Genomic DNA, 23,327 nt, shown 5'->3' on the forward strand with positions numbered 1-23,327 from the left:
TAGCATTTCTCAGTGAGTAGTTCAAGTATCAGTCTATACTCTTATGAATCTGTCTCATAAATATGTCAAGTGCAAAGTATAGTTATTTTAATAGTCTGTGTTGGTGGGCCATCATGGATTTAATTAAGAGACAACTAGTGTATGAAATATGACACAAAAGCACCAAACTAAATGGAGAAATGTTTTACTGCAGATTTAAATCAGGGACACAGAAGTAATGATGAAGTAATGATTACAAACCTACCGACATTTAATTAATGCAGACCAGCAGAGACCTGTTCGTATAGGAAAAAAGAAAAAAAAAAAAGAGGCATTAAAAATAATTATTTAAGTTAGTTATTATTTAAATAACTATGTTATTTATAAAGACATTTGCATTATCTCCAACAGCATTATGTTATTCATAAATGTATGTTGGTTTGTGGCTCTTAAATTAATTTTCAAAAGCATCTCTAATAAGAATTAGTAAAATACTACTTTCAGCTATCCATTTTTCCAAGATGAAGCCTTTATTAAGCTTCCTGCCATCCTTTGAAGGGTCTCAGAATGCTCAAATCATTCTGTTTCAAAATTGCCAATATCCTTCTAAGGTTGCAATGAAAACTGCTATTTTCCACCCAAATCTGCTCTTTCTCTATCTTTCTCCATCTTTCCCCATCTATTGAAAAAATGAGGGCATGCTCAGCACTGTGAGTATGTAGGATTAGATACTCGAGCATTGCACAATCCTTCCTGCTATCATTTTGGTGCACTGCTTTGACTTGATAGGAGATTTGGCAAGATACACTGGTTTTAAGAAGCAGTGCAAGAGCATATATTTTCAAGTTTAAATTCCTTAAATTCTTACTTATGAGTTTAACACTACTTTAGAAAGAATCCAATAATTCCATGAAACCATTCCAGTATCTTGAACTGATCTTGCAAAATCATTGACTGCCAACAACATCAGTTGCACTGAAGTTGAAAGCAAGGCTTACTATTGATTTGTAAGGGCACAGAGCAGAGTCTGACAATAAACAGTTAAGAATAAGCCTGTATAGCTGTAAGAATTGATACCTGGGTCAACTACAGGAAGCATATTTATACATGATTTTCATGTCTAAGACTTTGCTTTTTATTAACCTGATGCAACAGGTACTAGCTATTTCATGTTAACTTTTCAATCAAGTGGCTTCCAGTCATTTAGAATAGAATAACCTTTAATTGGTTGGTCTAACAGGCAGTTAAAGTATTCAGAGATTTTATTAACCTTGTATTAGTAAAGGAGAAGAAAATAGACAGTAGCCAGAAAGCATCATTAAGTGAACTTAGTCCTTATTTTCAGAAAACTCAGAGCTGTGGATTCTAGGTGCTCTCCAAACACCATAATTTGGACTGCCAGGAATGTAATAAAAACTGTAAAGTGACACAAAAATGAAAGTACTTCGAAGAAATAAATTCATAACTACTTTTATTTTTTGGTGAAGAAAACATCAAAGGTTTGCAACTCAGCCTGGAAGGCAAAAATGGATAAAAGGATAGAGCCTATAGTTTCAAAATATTTTTCTCTTTAATGAACAGTTGAAAATATCCATAAATCTCTTCCAGTATCCCTGTATTTAAAAAGCAGTCAAGTCTTTCGTGCCTGACATGTTTATAGTAAATCTATTATAATCTGTCATGTTTGCATAAATTGTCCAAAAGTTCATCCTGTCTTGGCTGTCTTTCAGTATTCATTAGTATTGAAGTAATTTTAGGAGTAAATGAAGGAGGAAACTGCCCAGAAATTGAGATAATGCATAGAAAGAACAAGACTTCATATAACTAACAAAAACAAACCGAGATTTATTCAGCTAAATTCACAGAAATTTGGTTTTTTTATTGAACTAACCAGTATGTAAGTGTGTAATAAATAACCACAGACAATCAGGATGAAATTCTAAATAACATATGATAAGGTAGTTATATAGTCCCAAAAAGCTAGTTATATGGACACCTAACTAATCAAATGGTTCTTGTCTCAGGTCTGCTGTGAGCCATCACCTCTGATTTAGCATAACCTCTGATAGTAAGAATTACAGTGCAGAAACACAATGTGAGTCCCAATCTTTCACTTTCTTCCTCAATTAAGAAGAAAAAGATAACAAAAATGGAGAAAATAACACTGACAAAGAACTGCCATGGGAGTACAGCCTGAAATACGGGTCTGGCTGAAGCTCGTGTCTGAGGGGAAGCACTGCACAGCTAATACAAGGTTAATAAAATCTCTCTGCCTTCTCATGGGACAGAAGATTTGGGTGCCTTCAGCCTCCAGAACATGTCCTGGCTTAGCTGTCCACTCCATCCAGGATGTTCCCCAGTATATCCTGGTTTAGCTGTCCACTCCATCCAGGATGTTCCCAGTGTGTCCTGGCTCAGCTCTCCGTTCCACCCAGGATGTTCCCAGCACCCACAGCCCACCCGTGTCCTCTCCCAGCCTCAGCACTGCTCCCAGTGTCCCCATGGCCCTGCCTTGCAGTGCTTGCCTGTGCCGTGGGTGTTTGCAGGAAGCAGCCCGAGCACGGCCCCCTTCCCATCAGGGAGGAAGGAACAAACACAGAGCTTTCAGCTTCTCAACAAACACTACAAAATTCAAGAGCTTCCTCTCAGGAATAATTAAAGGCACTTTGGGTGGCATTGTGACTGGAGCATCTGAACACCTTTTAGGTTCCTTGTAGCACAAAGTAGTGACTTGATAAAAAGGGCTGAAAATCAAGGACATAATTTTGCTGAGTTACTCAAGTAACAAAGAGGTGACTAGGTAAGAAATAGCTGTATTGCTTATTGCTTCACTGCAACCGAAGGAACAAGGAAACCCAGAGCTTTCCAGTCTAGACTCCCACGGAATCAAGCCTGAAGATGTGCAGAAGACGTTTACCCTGGTCTACACTCTACACAATGTGTTCATTAGATTTTAAAATAATAGGGCACTATATCTCTTCGCCTCAGGGCACAGTGTCTTGTGATTTCCATTAAAAGTCTTGTTGACAGCAGGGTTTGTTCAATGAAGTGTGAACATAACAATGGTTTTATGGAGTTTTAGAAAGTAACTTACATTCACAGAAAGCTCTCCACACCTCTGCATCAAAAACAATTCACAGAATTAAATATTTAACAAACAAGTTTGAGATCTGCAGTGATTAAATTAGTGAGATAATTAGCAAGATATTTAAGGTTAATGTTTACAAGTAGGTTAATTATATCCTTTCCCAAATCTCTGTTTTCATTTCATTTGACACATGTTGCAATAACAGTGAAAGTGAGGCCACGCTTGCAGAGGTAGCAGCAAGGCAGCCTGTGCCACCAAAGGTGACTAAATGCACACTTCTGAGGGAACTTTTCTCCAATATACAGGCTTAGAGCCTTATGTTCTTCATGTCCCAGCAATTCTCCATCTTTTAGGGTGAATTCCTTTGAATAACACTTCAGATCTGTATAAAGGAACATTTTCTACAGGACTTAAGGGATTTCATGCCTTCAAGGCTTCATCTAGATCTCTGATGTTAATGACGAAAGTGACAGCATTTAATGCTCTGTACTGAATTTAGTCTACATAAACAGCTCCTCTACACAAGACTGAAGACCCAAGGCAAAGTAAAGAGGTGAAATTCCCTCTGATTGGATGTCATTGAGGTTACATCACGTTTATTGTAATGAAATTAAGAACACAATCTGCTACAATGTCAGAAGGACGGTTGTAGAGAATCAAGAAGGGAATCATGCTTCAATAAAGTTTTAAAAAACTATTTAGCAACTATTTGTGCAGAGGCAACAGGACATGACATCTGGATTAACTTAAATAAACTACTCTGAAAACATGTCAAGTCTCTGTGGCCATGGGCTCTGAGAAACCAGGGAGCACAGCCATGCATGCAGTGCAATGCTCCCTGGCCCTGAGCTCAGCTACAAGCTGATGCTCTTGAAGGGAAAAGTGCTGAAGCTTCCCAGCAGCAGAAGAAACAGTTTTCAAGCATCTGAACACTGTTCCTTCTTCTTCCTGAAAGAGACTGTCCATTTTTCTTCTCAGCACACCAGAGCCCAGGACCAAACTTCCCAAAACTTGATGGAACTAAAATCCCGCATTATGGGGATAAGCCTCAAAATTTCCACCTTTAAACAAGGGAAATTGAGACCCAGATATTGTCAAACATTATAACATTTGATATGCAGATCTTATCTAGACAGCACATGTGATTTATAACCATTTATAACCATTACCTCAGCCCCAGCACATTTTACAAGGTTTCCTCCTTGGTAAACATACAATGTGTAGTCTGCTGAAAGTCTCCCAGTCCAGCCATCCCTCCTCCAGCCACTGGCAGCCTCAGAAAAAGTTCATTTTTCATTCATTGCCAGTTTTTGACTCTTCCATCTAGAAAGACAGCTGCCTTTCCCATAGGGTCAGGGCTGCTGGGGGGCCTGTTTTCATGTTCTCATGAGCTGTGGGATCCTGTCCTGCCCCAGTCCCTTGGAGGGAGTGCTGTTGGCTGTCACAGCACAGGGATGCTCTGCTGCTTCTCATTCTCACACAGTTCCAGTGCTCCCATCCCCTGGAATTGGTTTCTCCCCAGGAAGAGGGTGCTGCTTTCAGGCTGTTAACTGACACCTGCTTTCTCTCGTGTGGACTCATGGCCCAGCCTTCCCTCGGGAGAAGCAGAGGCCAGGCTGCCAGCCCAGCCTGCCCAGCTCCTCTACCTCTCCCCTCCGTTGAGGGATCATAGAGCTGCTACCAGGAAAGCAAAGCACACCTGCCATGCCCCACGGGAGGAGGGAGGCCAGGACTGTAGGGGACAAACGCATGAAATGGTTTGTGTAAACTTTATCCAGCTACAATTTTACTGAGCAAAAGGATGGATCTGGAACTCTTATCCCTGTCTAGGGAGGATATGCTTTTCTATACCTCTGCAGCTATAGGGATCAACTTTCTGAGCAAAAGAAGTCACCTTTTAAACTAGAGTGAGCCACAGCAGCTGGTTCTTGGGTTCTGCATGCTAAGAAACTCACTGCCTTATGTTGAAACTTTAATTGTTTTCTGAAATTTTTAAGCTGCAAAATGTTACTCAGTGTTGTTTCGTTTGGTTTTAATTTTTTTGTTTTATTCCAGTATGGTGCTGTTATTTGATATATTATTTTATCATTTTGCCATACTATCACAAAACATTAACGTGCCCATGCCTGCTGGACACTGCTGATAAGGAGGCTCACAAGACAGGAGCTGGTGCAAATCAGTCTCTGTCCTTTTGAAAAATTAGTTGAAGTAATTTTACATTTTTACTTTCCCAAAGAGACACTGCAGCTATTTCTCTTCCTTTTTTATTTATTGTTCAAACTACTGCAATCTAAATAAATACTTCTCTATCCTACATCCCTACTGCCACAGACAAGCCTTCCCCTGTAGTATTTCAGGGGCAAGCACAGAGGTGGGGATGCTCTGGGCCGCACTGCATTTGCACAAGTGACTGCTGTGAGTATACATGCAAGTAGAGCAACTGATTTTTGAAAGGCAGTTAGATACCCAACCAGTAATTGTGTGCACAATTACTGTGATTACACATGTAATCACGGTCATTGTGCTTTTAAATGATGCATGTGCTATTCTAAAAATTCACTGCTGTATTACTAAAATTAATGGGAGCTTTGTCATCAATTTAAACCGATGGAGGATCAAACACTATGCATTGTGGCAATATCCAAGATGTATCCAAGAACAAATGCAATTTTTGCGATGCAAATTCTAAATTCTCAGTATATTGAAACAGTAAAAGAGGGACGGAGACATAGCTTTTTTAGCATATATAGGTATATATTCATTATGCATTCATTAATAAATTATAATTTTTGAATAGAGTTCTGGATTTGATTCAAACTACACTGATATTAAGAGAAAACCAGGGCTCTGGATCAAGGCTTCTTCCCCTAATGTTTTCAATTAGCTCAGGTTATAGAGCTGTGCATGCATTCGTTCATGACAAAATCTTTGGCTTTTGAGTGCCTTGTCTTTCAAGAGTTAAACAGGATTTTGCAGTGAAGATGCTGTGCAATACAGTAGGTATAGTGATATGTAGTATTTCACATCTAGTCTTTGTCCATGTTCTAACAATGTGCATTAAATGTGTTACTATTGTCTCTTTTTCCGATTAGTTTACAGCCCTGTAGTTCCAGCTGTTTTATTCTGAAACTCTAAAACCCTGTCACTAGGGAGTTCTGTGTAATTGCCCATAATATGCACCACATTATCCATTTCAGGAACTGTGCTGAAAGACAGCAGCAATAAGGGGTTTTCTAAAGGCAGTCTGGTTTACACTAATGGATCTAACAGGAAGGAAATGCAATTTGAAAGAAGCTGATGCATATGTTCTATTGTTGAATATAATGTTTGATTTAATTATTAACTGTCTGTGATGGAAAGTCAGATCCTGCTCAGTTCTGCTTACAGTTTGGTACTCTGCTACCAGTAAAAACAGACGAGATTCAGTCTTAGGATTTAAGAGTTCTTTGTAAAGTACTGACATTTAATTGTGCTTTTATAAAATATCAGCTGAGGAACTTCAATTGCACACTTCTTCCATGCAGACTGGCTTCCTTTTATCAAGCTAAATATACAATATAGAAGCCAACTCTCTTTCATTTTCCCTTGCATAAATCAGGAGATTCTCAAAGTTAACAATCTGCTGTAATTATTTAAATAAATATGATCCAAATTGAGTTCATATTCACTGCTGTTCATGACCTATTCATTTTTACTTTATTTTACTTTCATGTCATACACATAGCACTGCAGTCAATCTACTGTATCACTGAGGATGTTCACAATGGACCCAAGTGAATTTTTAGGAAGGAGTTAAAATGTGCTGGCATGACTATACCTATCCTTCTTTTATCAGGGACAGAGGATTTGGCAGCTCGTTTCAGTCCAATTCTATAATTGGTGTTTTGTGATGTCTAGTAAATTGTTGCATTGTGTTACAAAGGTCCCTAATTCCATGGGTGGGTGTTAACATGCTGTAAGGAATGAATTCATTATGGAGAACTCTTACCTGAAATTCCATTATCCTTTCCTCACCATGGTGACTCCTATCAAACTCATTCATATAACATAACCTGGGAAGAAATAGGTACTGATACTAAACAGCTGCATTTTCAGAGGATCTCAAAGGTAAAAAAACCCACAGCTCTTCTGCATGATTCAGACAAAAACAGTAGTTTAACACCACTAGTAAACAAAATAATTGAGCAACATAATTTCAGTTTTGTACTTTGTATCTGTCTGGTGAGATTATTATCTTTGAAACTATCTTAAACAGATGCCGAACTGCAGCTGAAATTAAACAATAGTAATGATATTTGGAGTGCATCCAGAATGCAGCTTTTGTTAAACATACCTTTCTACCAGTAGTGCACACAGCATTAGCTCTGTGGGATGCACCTTACTTTCCAAGCTCCAAAGAGATTGGTTACTTTTGTCAGAAGGGTAATAGAAAGAAATTAAGTTCCTAGGAAATACACCACCATGACTCAGATCCGTAATTGATTTTGCCAGCTGAAGAAAAAGTGGAGGGACACGCTGTCCCTGGCATATTTGTGTTCTTGGTGTCAGTCAGTAAACTTCGGGCAAAGAGTGTGAAAGAGCCATTAGAGCAAAATCCATCTCACATTAATCTGGAGAGTTTTGTTTGTAATCTGTTCTCTGTTGTAAGGATTGGAGAAAAAATCTGAAAATCTCAAGCATTTTGAGTATTTTGTTTTAGAGAAATACCTAAGAACTTCGATCAAAATATATCCAGACAGCTTTAGCCCATGGCTCCTGGCAGAGCAGATTTCTGCTGGATCTTTCCTGGGTCAAGAACATCATAAAAGCAATCTTTCATAGGCTGTTTCAGGACTCCTGGAAAGGACTTCTGAAAAGCCTTGCCAGAAACCAACAAATGCCAAGGTGTGCAGCCTCTTTTAAAAAGTTAACAACAAACCGCAAAACAGGTATGAGCTGAGGTCAGCTCTCGTTTTGCCTAAAGTTTTCCCTTAGTTTCACTGTTACTCCTACTCCCAATTAAAAGTTTATTGAAGCACTTTGCATACTCTAGTGTATTGAAGAAGCAATTGTTGGAGTGAAAAGGAAAACTGTCAGTTCTGAAAATAGCTTGGACTACTCATGTGTCATTCTCAGTGTATGCTGAAATATCCAGAAAAACGTGGCTCACACTGCGGATTGCATCAGATACCGACACATGTATAAGCAACTCTCTCCCCACTTCTCCTCCTGAGGCTCATTTTTACAAAACACATGGTTAGAACTAAGCTGTGCTTTCTGCAATTGGAGTAAACTACAATGGAGCAGAGCACAAAGGAAATTTATTCCCCATGCATGTGTAGGATCCGCCTGTAGAGCTCAGTGTGAGAATCAACGGCAGACACGTGTAAGCAGCACACTGCAGGGGAGGGGGGAACAGCCTGCTTCGTTTTCTTGAATCCCATGACCAGACCTCAGGTACAGCTCTGTATGTGCCGAGTGTCAGATCATCTGCAGATGACAAACGTGAGGTTCTTATGCAGGCCCTGGGAGCTCATCCTCCCATCTCAGCCACACCACAACCCATCTGGCCTGAGCATCCCCAGAGCACCCCCAATGCACCTGTGTGACCAATCCATCCACTCATTCCCTTCTTCCCTTCTCAGCATGCGGCACCCTGGACTGTTCATGCTTTGTCTCCATCCCCAGGTACTCCTCTGTGTTTGCTGCCTTAGGCATGTCCAAGAGGGGGGTTGAAAAGGGTCTCAGTGGCTACACAGAACAGCAATGGAATAAGGGTGGAAATCATATTCACAGGGAGACAGAACTGAACTCACGCAGGTGTTTCTCCATGTCTGCTGTGACTCCTCTAGACAGCAAAACAGGTGAGTTTCCTGCATGCTAATCAGGAAAAAACCATCTGAAATATGCATCTGCACATGAGCATCTGTGCAGAGTTTCTCCAAACCAGTTCTCAAGTGCATTTTTTCCCTGTTCGGGCCTCTTTTGTACTTTGTTGTGCCAAGAGGCTCATTTTGTATAGGTGGAGAGACCCCTATCCACCAGTCATCAGGGAGTGCTATTAATATGCAACATCTTGAATACATGAGCTGAATGACAAGCTGGCAGTGTTTGAGAATGTGTGGTCCAAGTTTATGTCTCTCCCTGAAGAGGCAAAAAGCCCCTTCCCGAACTCTCTGCCAAACTGTGCAAGAGATGAAAGAAAGGAAAATGGGCAACCTATTTTATTTGCTTCTCTCTTCCTAATACCTTGACACTATCGTTTCCTTCCCCAGTGGCAGTTACTTTGAATGGCTGATTTCAAATAGTTTGCTACTGACTTTCAATGTTGAAACAGAACAGGACTGCAGAGTTGTTGTTTGTGGTTTTTTTTAATGTGGACGAAATTGGAAACATTTATTAGACTTTTTATACAAAAATTGGCTTTTGGATTCATGTGTCATTCTCTATCCTCTGTCTGAAATGTCCCAACAAAAATGAGTTAAATTGAGGTCCTGAATTTTAGGCATTTTTGCACCTTGATTTTGGTCATGCAGTGTCACCATGCAAGGCTCAACTCAGTGAGTTCTAAAGCCTGGAAAAAACTTGCTGAGTGTTTTATGTGCCTGAGTAGCAGGAAAGGATACCAGCATGTCTCATTATTGATTAGCTACAGTTTGGAAGGAAGAATAAATGTGTGTTTCTTATACTTCTCACCAAGAAGATGGGAAAGGATGCAGAGGGAAGAGGGAGAATCAGTCAGTCACCATCCCTGGCCTTTAAACCAGCCTGTGGCTGTTCCCAGACATTCCATGGGGCTCAGGAGCTGGACTCTGCTTGTACCATTTAGCTGCATCTACTGAGATATTCACCAAGGTCTTCCTGCACAAGAAATGTGCCGGATGATGCTGCTATGACATGACATAACAGAACCATGCAGTGGTTGGTTTGCAGCACTGGTGCCTTAAACACATAATTTTGGTCTTCACCAGCTCTTCAGCTTTGGAGTGACAAGAAAGAATTAAAGAAACAAAGGCCCACACCCACAGATTAAAAATTTGCTTCCAAGTCTTGTGATAGAAAAACCAGATGTACCCACACATGCCCACATATATCCATGTAGTCTAGGAGCAATGTCTACTGTGCGAGCAGAACTGAAACAAGGCCACCCCAGAGACCTTTCCTTGGTACAGTCACTCCCACTGAGTCCATGTGGTCAAGCAAGAAGCTGGTTTATGATTCTCCATGGCAGTGTGGAGTTAGGACCTGATTTTGCCATACTCAATCCCAGCTGTCTGGGGCCTCCCTAGCCATGAGTTTCAGACCAGCATCTCCCCAGCACAATCCTTGCTAGAGCGTGGCCTGAGCAGCCTGGGCTCCACCCCAGCCTCCATGCAGAGCAATAACAGAACAGCAAACTGGGCTTTTCAGACACCAGCTGTTTCCCTGGCATCACTGCCTCCCTCTCTGCATGTGCCTTTGTCATTCCCTGAATCTCTGCCTGCTGCACAACTCTTGGAATCAGTTAAAATGACTTTCGGGATGTTTTCCTCTTGCCTTAAAGGACTCATGTGCTTTGTTTGTCCCTCAGTCACAGCAGAACATACAAAATGGTCTACATGGAAAATGTGAAAGATGGTTTCTATGTAAATTGAAGGTAATGTCAGCCAAATTAATTTGTTCATTCAACGTCTATAAATAATTTTGTATTCCACATTTACAAATTTATATTATTTCTTATGGGGAATCTATTTTCTCCATATTCAATTCATTTTTAACTGCTCCAGCCATTTTTCACCTTTCCATAGGGCAAGTTCATTTACAAATTATGCTTATCAATTACAAGGGAAATTAAATCTTTTATTCCTTATTATGAGCTTGAAGTTCTATCCCTTTTTTGGGAAGATTATGTAGTGTCTTACCAAGAATTCTTTTCAATTCAGGGAACAAGGGAAAGTAGGGAAGGTCAGACAAATGCTGCCAAATGAATAAAATTACTAGCTACAATTATCAGCTTGAGAAAAAAACAGCTACAGCTTATAGAGTCATGTGGAACAAGTACAAATACATACTTTTATAATGTTATGACCTTCTTTAAAATTAATTCATGCAAATTTGTTAAAATTTAGGTGATTTATTAAGAACCCCATAAAATAGACAATCTACTAATGCAGAAGGAGCTAGCAACATTGATACTTTACATCTAGGAAATATGGATTTTTATCAGCTTGCCCTCAGAAAGAGTGAAGAGATTTTCCAGGATAAGAGACACCCGAGAAATTTAAACTTTTAGGCTGACATATATCTGTTCTTGAGTGCATGTAACCTCCCCAAGATCACAGACAGGTGCTAGGCACAGGTCTTGCACAGAATAGAAAATCAAAGCTTTGAAACATACATTCAAGGGCTTCTCACTGAAAGCGAAGTGAAATAATTTTAAACAAAATTCTAGGTAAATAAACACCACAGCAGTACGGATGGTGGCAGCAGAAGCTGGGGAGTACCTGGGCTGTTCCCCAGCTCTGGCCCTGGCTTTGCATAGCACTGTGTCTGGGATGGGGGCAATTCCAGCTGTGCCAGAGCAGGTGTGCGAGTGTCCCCATGAGCAGACACACGAGTCACCTCCTGTGTGGGCAGCACCAACCTCTGCCCCCTAAAGAGGCCGTGCCTGCAACATCAAGCATCCTTTCTCCAGGTACACTGTGGTGTTTTCCAGTCACAACCCCTCTGTGTATGGCCAATATCCTTACAAACATCCTGTTCCTTCTGTGAGCCACAGTGGCTTTACACCCAGCAGGCAGCAGTGGAAAGAAAACATCTCAGAGTTCAAACACACCATGTCAGCTTCCTGCTCAACTGCCCCTCAGAAAATACCACACCCATCCAGGCTAGGAGCTATTTTAGTGACATCAGATAGATTCCTCTTACCCTGCTGAGGGTATCCACCACAGTAAGGAATAACTTCTCCCTACACTGTCAGCAGCACAAATGTGGATTTCTTCAAAATAATAGACTGAAAAATAAAAGGATATTGATTTAGGCCATCTTGTCAACCACAGGAAAGAGCAGTCCAATGGGTATAGCATAAAGGGAGTTTGTAACAAAATGTGCTTTCGTTTCTGAAGACCAGCAGATATACTTGGTTTTAATGACTATAAACTTCCAAGCATTTCCTCTGAGACAGAGTATTTTGCTGGAGACAAGCAAGACCAAGAGACTTTCCACTGGACCAAAAATAATGATTCAACAACTTCATTAGCACCTTAGAAGGGCAGCAGCAGGAAAATCTGAGCAATGTGCTATGCAGCTGAACTTGGCAAGCATCTGGTAACTCTCACCTTGTGCAGACTCTCAGCCACTGTGGGCACTCACGTATTGCCCAGGCTCCTGATACCTGGTTGTCTTGAGATGCTACTGACACAAAAGCCTCCACCATTTGTATCTTGCTGTGTTCCCCCTCATGCACAGCAGGAAGGATGCTGCCAGCCTCAGGCATGCTGCTCCACTCTGCCCAGAGACCCCGGATCCTACAGCCAGCTATGAAAATGCACAGGGAGGCAGCCCAGGGTCTCATAGCACAGACTGACCCATGGCATGGGACACTACACAACCTTTATATTAAACAGAGCTTCAAAGCTGCGAAAATATTAACAGATACCAAAAAATAGAAGCATAAAGGTCCTTTAATAGCCCTATGCTGCTCTTGCCATGAGCTCAAGCGCTTAGTGAGGAAGTGACCTTTACAAAATTATTGTTTATGATCTCTCCGTGTGTGCCAGTATAGGCACAAAGAGTATTCCAATTTATTTAAAAGGTTACATATCAAAACTGAATATGCAGTACAACTCTGTTATCACACTGTATAGCTTTTACACAGGAAATCCAATCCTTGAGTATGACTTCTAGGCCGGATTCTCTCATTATTCAAACTAGAGATGAAGAAGCAGTACATAACAAAATAATTCATTCATCCTATATTCTTGTTTTTAAATTATCTAAAAATCACTCAGAAAATTCCCCCGCCTAATTCCTGGCTTTAAATTACACAAAAATTTCTTCCAATAAACAGTATTTGAGCTTGCAAAATATTTGAATGTGGAATTCAAGGTACTCAATATCCTGGAAAGCTAAGGGCTGGCCATGCTGAAAAATTTGGTTGTCTCAGTTTCAGAACCTGATTCAATTTGAGTTCTATTACCCTCTTATGGTACCTTATGCATCATAAACAATCTCCCCCCCCCCTGCTACTTGTTAGAGGCACTGGCTGTGCCTGCTGAGGCAGACTAACCCAGCACTGCCTGTTACCTGCCCTCAAGTTGGCTCCAGTAACCAGCTGGGAAACCACTCCCCTGCTCCGAGGTAATACCTGTGTAAGTACATTTCCTTGCTCCACCAGTAAGAAAGTGCCCTGAATCAGCCATAGGGAATATGGCATTCAGCCATTCAGTTGCCAAAGTAAAAGAGGAAATCAGGACATATTTAGTCCAGCAAAATAAGTGGTTACACTCCTGCAAACAACAATGGATAAACTCACAAAATAAAAACTAAACTGAAATTTAGAAGTGCATTCCTAGACTGCAGTTGCCAACGAGGACTTCCCCTCTCCTGCAAAATTAGTAGCACAGGGGCTGCTAAGGCCAGGTGCAAACCTTGCTCAGGCTGATCCCCTGAGCAGCCCCGTCCCCTTGTTCCAGGTGGGTGAGCTCACCTTCCTGGGCTGGCCGTGGGGTCCTGTGGTCACCTCTGCAGGCTGCCAGCAGCTCCTCCTCTGAGCCTCCCCAAGCATCACAGCTCCAGCCAGAACTGATCCCACTGCATCCATGGAGGGGCCAAGCACCCTTCTTGCTTCTCCTTGTTTCTAGGAATACAAAAGTACCCGTGCCAAGCAGGCCCACACCCTATCCTCTCAACTCACCCGCTGGTGTTGGCTTCTCCTCCTGATATGGAAGACTTGCCAAACTGCCATTTCTAATTCTGTTCCTTAGTAAGAATATTGTCTTCAGCTTCAGTTCTTCCTGCAAGTCAGCAGGCTCTAGATACTGTTTAAACTGGATACACCATGAGAACAGTTTTATACAAATATCTTATTAGATCTAGGACTTCTTAAGTGAAGTCAGCTTCTAATTGAAACCACACATCCCATTTTGGAATTCCAATGACAATCATTGCATGTGTACCACTTTTTCTAAGTTACTCCAAACTATCAGCCATTACAATCTATCATGATTCTTGTCTTCAGTGGTTAAAAATCCAAACAGCCACTTCCTTAAAATTATTCTGCTTGGACATAGTCACTGAACTTGGCAGTGATCATGGCCTGACAGCACAAATGAGGAGAAATTGGCCTCTAAAATTCACTTCATGCTGAAGTATAATGTTCAATATATATTTTTTTTAAATCCTCAAATGGAAATTGGAAATCTACACAGTTTCTTATTTTCTTGTCTATTCTGTTTCTGCTTCTTGGTGAATCCTGTAATTCACAAGGTAAAGGTTTTCCAAAGTATTCCATCCAGCTAAAACCTTCCTGGAGGCCTTCAAATATGCAGTCCCAGAGAAAAGATCACAAATATCAGGCAGCATGATGTAAAATCCAAATCTCACTATTAAATATATAACTAAAAAATTATTTTCTGCAAGTATATGAAATATCTAATTGACAATTTGCTTTTGCAAATATTCATGAAAGTTAATTTCAAGTGCATGTATGCTCACAGAGAGCAAATTCACAAAGTCATAGGCATGATCAATTTGGAGTTAATTTCTGAATTTAAATGAATATTCATAGACATTTTCAACTATTCATTTAACTTCAATACAGACTCATCAGCACTCATTTGCACCTAGTTTTTATTAGTGCAAATCAGGATTAAAAACATTGAAATCAAAAGTTGAGCATGTCTAAAAAAATCCTTAAAAATCACAATTAAAACAGCCTTTCTTATCTTCAGAATGGAATAAATCTATCTTTCTTTTTCTAGCTTCCTTTTCCATCAAAATTTGAGAATGATTTGTTAACTTTTGAAGTTATTGTTCTGCTGTCAGCTAAAGCTATTTATATGCTTTGATACTAAACATTCCTTTACATAATGGTGTCTCTTCCTCCCAATTCCTTAAAAATTACTCATCTGCAATACTTTTTTCCACATTTCCTTGGATTCAGTTTAAATGAAATTTATAAAACTCTCATAAAATTGTCTATTCAGGCTGATTTCAAATGCTACCAAGATGAACATTAAAAATTCTTCCACTTATGAAAAAAATTGACAATATCAAGAAAAAGGAGGATTATATTTTAAAGAGTAAACTTTAGCAATGGGACATCAATGAATTATTGAACCATTTTCCTAAAGGGCAGCAATAGTCACACTTAGGTTACTTACATGCTTTGTGCTCTCATGTGACTAAAGAACTAGTGGGATTTGATAATACAGTAAAATTGCATTGTTTGAAAAGCTTTAGTCATGGAACTTTTGTTTTCTACATCTCATGATTTATTCTTTATCAGTTTGAAGAGAACTCAGCAGTTCCTCATTTTATTTGTCTCCAAATTTATCTGGAAACTCTGGGATGACCCCTACAGCTGTTTAGAAAGATGAGACTATATTAAAGGTCATACTTTCAAAGATATTCTAGGTGAGTTAGAAGTGTAAATGTCTATTCTCCTATAGGATTCAAAATGTCCTAGTCACTTCTAGAAAGGGCATAAATCTGTGACTGTTTGGCTCTTTTGACTGTCTCCCTAACATTACTTGATCAGAGCAATGCACAATGACATACACTGAGTTGCATCACAAAAGCTAACAAATTACATTAGAGCTAATCGAATTTGTGCTCTATGATATCAAGCATAAGCCTTTTCAGAAGATCCAACAGTGAACCTGATGCCCATCATTCTTGAAGACTAACCAATCCTTTCTTCCTCCCTGTAAAGATGAAGAAGAGATTTAGAACAGCATCTCTTAAGAATGTCATGGAACTTTCCGGATGTCACAAATGCAATATTTGCAGTTGTTGTTTCCATTTATATGGAGCTAATTAATTCACTACAACAGAATTTTCTGGGACGTATTTGCAACAAATGACAAATAAAAATAAAAAAAAAATAAAAAAGGGTTCTCCCTCCCCTTTTATTTTTGAACCATTTTTCTTAGATTATCTTAACATCTAAAATCAATATTTTTCTCTCTACTTATTTTCTTCAGAATCCAGCTTCTGGGCATGTTTTATACAAGGCAAAGTGAAAGGCTTAGCTTTGAAGTCACAGAAAACTCACTGGCCAAGTGTATCAACAATTCATGGAAATACATGTGAAGGCATAGAGCAGAGAACTTGTACAGATCAGAGAAACCACCCGAGCTGCTGTATCAGTTCAGCTTCATTTATTAAAAGGAATTGACAAGATACTCTGTATTGGAGTCTCGGATATATTACTTACAGAACAACAGGTCAAACTTTATGAGAAATTTCTGTTGCTGCCTTTTGAGGATGCAAAGGTCTTACTGCAGGAGGATCATTTAACTCCCCTGAGATAAGACATTCTCATTCCATCCTCTTCACCTTTATTTCTTAGATGATATTCACTCTTGTGCAATAATCAGTAATTATCTACAGTTCTGAAAATACAAATGAAACACGACATTTCCTTAAATCCTTTCCTATTATTAGAATACTGAGACAGTCAATACTAATTGATTAGCTAAGACATGTCTTAGTGAAGGAAACTGGTTTAACACAGGTTTTAATTTCAGTTGCAGAATTCTGCAGTATTCTTTCCCGTTCAGAAGAAAGAATTTTTATCCTTGTCCTCTTTGCTTTCTCATTCGTCCCACAGTCATTTATTCAACTCTGTGGTTGTGAAAGCTGCAGTAGCTGTTAGTCTACATGAAGAAACTGTTACAGGCACACCAAATTGATGATATGCAAATATACCATTGTGATTCATATGTTTCTTTAGGCTAATTTATATTTTAATGAATTTGGTCATTGGGAATTGAAGTACTTTAGCTTCAGAAATAGAGCTTGTTGAAAACCTTTCACTGAAATACATAAATTTCAAGCAGGTTTTCAGCCAGCTCAAATCACTGTTGAGATCCTTTATTTAGTGAACCAACACTTCAATAAATAAGACAGAGATACAACTTTTGTATAATAATCCATAATTTGATATATGAGAGAGAGGGATAGCAGAGAAAACCATGCCCACTGGGACAAGCTATTTTTGAGGTAGAACAGAGTTATAAACCACAATCTGAAAATTACTCTAAAATCACTTTGCCATTGTTTTGTTGTGGAGTAGCTTCTTTCAGGAGATAATTTAAAGTAATTTGAAAGATGCCATCAAGATTGAATAGACAAGTTTCCCGTCATAACTGGGAAACACAGGAGTGGCTCATGTGTCCAACAGAGGCAGGAATAGCCTGGTGGGAGCACTCAGAAGGTGGAAGTGGTCAGTGTTGCAGCCTGGAGTCACCAGAGCTGCTCTGAGGAAGATCACCCATACCAAGCCTCCCACAGATCTGAAAGAACTGTAAAACAAGCATAGTTCTTACATTAGCAACACAGAATTTTGGTGGGAAAATCCAGAACTCAGGTTGGTGAAGGGAATTCAGGCACCAATGAAACTGCTTTGGGAAGGGGTGTAAGCCTTAATCACACCGGGTGTGACAGTGACTAGCCAGTGCCGTCTGAATTCATACTGAAGCTTTAAGACGTTCATTTTCCCTGAAAAAAACCACACTGAATTTGAATTTTACCTAGGCTGGATACAGTCCAATATCTGCAAAATCTAGATTTCCATTGGCAATGCTCAGCTACGGGAAATCTGAGCTTTTAAAGAAGCCCTTGCACAACGGACATTTTGGAGCTCTGGCTCATTAGCTGTGGATTACTGAGCTCACTGCTGCTGGAAAGCCTGTGCTGTCATGGTCAAGCCAGAGTCGTCCGTGGTGGCCGCTGTTGGCTCTTTAAATAGATTACTTCAGTTTGGATGAAAAGAACATGCAGATTTAAGATCACAATCTGGAGGATAGGGAAAGACAGAATGAGATTAAGAGAGATATCACTAAAAAATCTCACACGCTGAAAACAATGGCAGTAAAATCACAATGACAGAACAATCATTTATGTCATACCAGTTTGAGAGAACATCGATTTAAAAGGTGTAATCAGATCCATTTATTGCAAGGACTAAAAAAATATGGAAACTGTGAAAGTGAATACAAATACATTCTTTGCTGTATTTTAAACCAGTAGCATAGCTTTACCCAATTAGAATTAAATCCATCTTATAAGAAATATCTAATTAGATATGGTAAACTTATTTTATTTTAAAAGAAAGACATTGATGACTCCTAATTATACACATGCATGTTCTCCAAGTAAATTACTCATTGTCTGTGTCATTACGCCCAGCCTGCCCTTATACAACAGTGGCATCTAGTGGCCAGCGGCCAGGCTCTGCTCCGGCTGGAACCGGGCAAACGCAGGGCTAGTAAAAAACACCACCGGGCTTTTTGTTTGTTTAATAGATCGTATTATTGCAGATAACGAAATACGTCATGGATTGTTATGCTCATGTTAATTACAGGCCTTTTAGCATCCTAGCCGAAGGCACGAACCGATTGATGCTTGGACACTGGGAGAGGGAAGGGAAGCCCATCCACTGCCAGTCCAATGGAAACCAGGGCTGTGCCAGGTGCTTTCTGCCACGCCAGAATCGGCACATGGAGCCTCTTTCTGTACCTCCAGATTTGTTCCCTGTAGTCCATTTGGTCCGGGTTTATCATTCAGGTTGGGAGAATTTTTGCCGTCAGCCGGGCGTTGAGCAGGGAGCTGAGCGGGCGGGTCCATAGTGCCGCACGGTGCCCCACGGCCGGCCCGTGCCGGCAGTACCGGCAGTACCGATAGTACCGGCAGCACGGGCAGCACTAGCAGTGCCGACAGCACCGGGCAGTAGCGGCAGCACCGGGCAGTACCGGCACCGGGCAGCACCGGCAGCAGGAGCCCCCAGGCAGCCCCGGCACCGCCGAGGCAGCCCGGAGCCACTCGTGCATTGGAGCTGCTCTGCTCCATGCCCCACACCTCGACTGGAGTCAGAAAAGTCTTGTGCAAGCCCCTTTGCTTCCTGTCAGCCTCCCACTGCACACTGGTGAGAATACAGCAGCGTGTGCTGCCTCTGATTGCAGCACTAGACATAAAAAACCCAGTGGAATAAATAATTACATTTTACAGACCTGCATCCTGGAAGTATTTGTAATTAATGAGAAACAGAAAAAAAAATGATGTGATGACAGCATGCCCTAAAAGCAATGCATCACCATGGCCCTGAATAACCTGCCATCCGCTGAGTGCTGCATTTACCAGTACATCTTATTTTATGAAAAATAAGAACTTTATACTCTAGAACTAGCTGGAAGCTCTGGATAACAACATTGTGAGCAAAGACTCTTGCTATAGATGTCAACTTCAGGCTTCAGTGAAAGCCATGCTTTAAAAAGTATATGCCTCTGAGATCCAATACTGATCTTATTGGTCAGACATGCAAATCCAAATAGTATTTCTCAGGTCCTCATTGTAGACAGGCTATTCCTATTCCCAGAAAAGCCTTGGGGCTTGATACCAGAAGTCCTGACAAATCATCACACTGTCAGATTGGCAAGGTGTGATCTTGGTTATCTGATAGATTCCATCTCATTTCACAGGAATGCAGTACTATTTCTGAGAGTCTACAAATTCAAACGTATTCCTAGCAGACTTGAGCCCTCATTTCTTGTCAAATATCATAACTGAGATCATTAATTAAATTTGGAAGGTCTTTTTTTGTGCGTTCTCGGGAAAAAAAAATCACAATACATTAAACACGGATTTTCAGCATCATCCACTTACTACAACTAGTATTGTCTTATATTTAATTTCTCCTGATCAATGACATTATGGAAAGACAGACAGAAAATCTTGTAGAGATCAGCTGCTTTGTCCATTTTTTTTTGGAAGTAAAAAACAAGTCAAGGATTTCATGCACCAAACGTGATCTCTAACCAGTCTGGACTTTTCCCAATTCCCTGCTGCTGAGTCCCACTTACCCAGTTTTCTCTCAATCCAGCCATCCTGCGAAGGGCTGCACTAAGTCAGCATTCTTCGACTGGATTGTTCCAGTGATCAATAGAGAAAGGACAATGATTTATTTATAAAGCAGCAATGCAGCACTGCAAGAATTAGTTCTGTTCTGGAAACGTTTCCAATTTTACACATTTCCTACATAAAAGAATGTATAAACACAATAAACTTCAGCATGAATTGCAGTGCAAGCTACATTTCAACTGTACTCCTTCCTTTTTTTTTTGGGAAGTATTGTGTGATTTTGCTATTCAGCTGGTGGGGTTTTTTGGGGGGGGAGGGGCGTAGGGGTGTGTTATTTATTTATTTATTTAAAGCTTGTTGTGTATTGATTTAGCAAGGAACAGGTAATAGCCACATCAATTTTCTCACAGTGAGATGTATTGGTAGAAAAACAATTTTATAACTAAACAGAAATGACTGATCTATTGGCTAGCATGAGCTATTCTATTATACATAGATTATAGAGCTGATATATATAAATAACTTAAGCAATATCTGTATTTTAGATATGCTTCAACTAACATAGGCAGTATTGCTAAAAGCAAAAAGGCCACATCAGCAGTATAACGTGCACTAGAAACCAATATTTTGTGTGGGAAATGGGATATATGTCTCTGAATTCCTTATCATGTTGATTATTACATTTGGGAGAAATAACATTGAGTATTATTATGGCAGCTTGAGAAATAACAATACATCTGAATCTGCAAAAAATACAGCTCGTAACAATCTGGGCACATAGTCAGTGTTTCAGAAAAAGTAAATGTGATAGAAAGTATGTTTTACATCTTCAAGAAGAGATTTTCCTCCCCCTTTTGGGTTGTATGTTTCTTCATAATCATCATTTTGCAATCTAATGTCAGAATGAAGCACAAAAGAGAATTTTTTTCCAACAATTGGAATTGCCATGGCAACACCCTAGATCTCAGATAAAGTTTGGTCCTGTACTGATAGTCACATTAGCATTTGTTTTTGTGCTAAGTGCAATACTGCATGTGAAAAGCACCTCAGTCTCTCTAGTTATGTATAAGAAGATGTAATTTGATTATTTCAAAAATGTGAAATATAAAATTTTGACAGCTCCATAGAAAGCTTCATCTTTAAAATCACGTCTTTGAAATGACACAAACCATCAGAAGAAAGTCAGGTATGGCTATCAATATTAAAAGCAGTTGTTTGCATCTCTAGTCTCACTTATGCTGAATCTGAGTAACTGTCCACTGTCCCCTTCCCAGCAGCTCTTAACTTTCCCAAACATATTAATCTTCAGCCTTTGAATTCACATACACATATAAAGAAACTGATGAATTTAAGCAACACCTACTAAAGAATTAAAGGAGACTATTTTTACCAGACATATTTATAGTTGCCTTACACTATTGCAAAAAATCAGTTGCAGATAAAGACAGACATTTCTTTTCTGACACACAAAAATCCACTCCAAACTATAAGGAAACTAAAACCTTGAAGTTACAAATATTCTATGCTGGCAAATCAACATATCTATGAAACATATACATGTCAAAACACTTAGGATGAATTCGGGAGGCTTTTATTCTGTATCATTACTCTGCAGGTTTGTAGAACAACCTACCAGAAACAAAATACAGAGGGACAACCATGACCATTTGAGCTGAAACCTGATTCCTCCCCAAGCAGAAAACAAAACCAGGATATACTTTCTATCATGGTAGCATACAGTTCAGATTTCAATCACTGATTTTTTCAAATACTATAGAGCCAAACGTTGTGTTTCAAAAGACCATGATGGAAATATCTAGGAGATAACTGTAATTGTTCCCAAATAAACTGCCTAACAAATAGACAGAGTGACAAATCACTTATTATTAATTTTAACAGTTTTGATGACAAAATAAATAGCAGAGAATGCAAGATGAGACTGAAATACTGTTGCAAAAATGAGTGTAAATCATTGGGCAAATGTAATGAACAATTAATATGTGGTCTTGGTATACTCAAGCAGGTACCATATGCTCTGTAATAAATACAGTAAAGAATGTACAACACAACGTTTCCAGCTGGAGAGAGAGTAACTCAAATGCAAGATCTGTGTCTCCTTCCTCTTGAAGGGACAGATAGGTAAACAACATTGGCTAGGAAAGGACCTTTCAGAAGCCTGACATTAAATAAAGCAGTCATGGCTGTCATTGGAAAGACCCTAAATTCTAACATTTTATGAGTATACAGGGACTGCCTGAAATACATGCTGGTGTTTGAAGTGTTACTATTCTGTTCACAGTACAGACACAACTTCATAGCTCCAGGATGACATGCTTAACTCCCCAAATTAAAAACCTGACAAGCTGTAAACTGTATTTAAGGGCAGAATAAGCTAATGACCAAAGCATGAAACTATGAAAATAAAAACGCCTAGGACCAGATACTGCTGGCTGCTGTGGGGCTCAGGTTCTAAGCACCCAGAACTGCATATCTCAATACCTTCACACAATAGCATCCCACCCTGACACACAAGTGTTTAGAGCTATGCAAAGAGTCCTGCACCACTTTGGAGATCAACGACCTCCACAGTTGCAAAATCCTTGGCAGATAAATTCTGCATGTCCTGGATGAGGTCCTGAGAATCCAGGAACGCATGCTCACCAAAGTCAAATGTGATTACTTTTTAAAATATTTACTGTGGGATACTAGGGAACAGAAAGGAACATTATGCAACAATTCCTCAACATTGTTAAACTTTTTTCTTTATCCTATTAATTTCTATCCTGCAGAACAGGCTGTGAGCTTTATAATCATCATTTGGGTTTACCCCTGCTTTATTGCACAAATTCTAAATTAAGAGACCTTTGTTATGGAAAAGGCAAAGCATTCTGTTAATGCACATCATGTTGCACTCTCCCAAGCAAAATGTTCACTCTGTGCAGGTAAAAACTGGGACCTTTTTGAAGACATAGGTATACTTTGAATCAGCTTTTCCGTATTTGACATTGTTAGGCATTCCCTGTGATTTGAGGCAAAAAAATAAGTTGAGCTATGAAAACCCAGTATTCTGGAGATCATAAGCTGAAACAGAAAATTGGGAGAGAGATGGGAAGACAGACAGCAGTAAGACTACATCACTAAGCATTTGTTTTTTTCACACATTTCCTTGCTGCCCTACAATTTTTCTAGTGGCTCCTCTTTGAAAGGAATAACACAAAGG

General features: G+C 39.7%; 1 long non-coding RNA gene across 8 annotated transcripts in view; it reads right to left on the reverse strand.

Moving 5' to 3' along the window:
- Positions 1 to 23,327, reverse strand: part of LOC148222834 (uncharacterized) — a 53,541-nt gene that overhangs the window by 5,763 nt on the left and 24,451 nt on the right. For 6 of the 8 annotated variants that reach the window (XR_015805431.1, XR_015805430.1, XR_015805435.1 and 3 more), the window contains one exon: positions 245 to 275. This is a non-coding gene — a long non-coding RNA (uncharacterized LOC148222834). Of the gene's footprint in view, positions 1 to 244; positions 276 to 11,953; positions 12,039 to 13,733; positions 13,884 to 23,327 lie in introns of all 8 variants that reach the window. The other 2 variants (XR_015805432.1, XR_015805433.1) reach the window with 2 other exon arrangements.

The sequence above is a fragment of the Sturnus vulgaris genome, chromosome 9 (genome assembly GCF_052056855.1).
Source record: "Sturnus vulgaris isolate bStuVul1 chromosome 9, bStuVul1.hap1, whole genome shotgun sequence".
Classification (NCBI taxonomy): Eukaryota; Metazoa; Chordata; class Aves; order Passeriformes; family Sturnidae; genus Sturnus; species Sturnus vulgaris.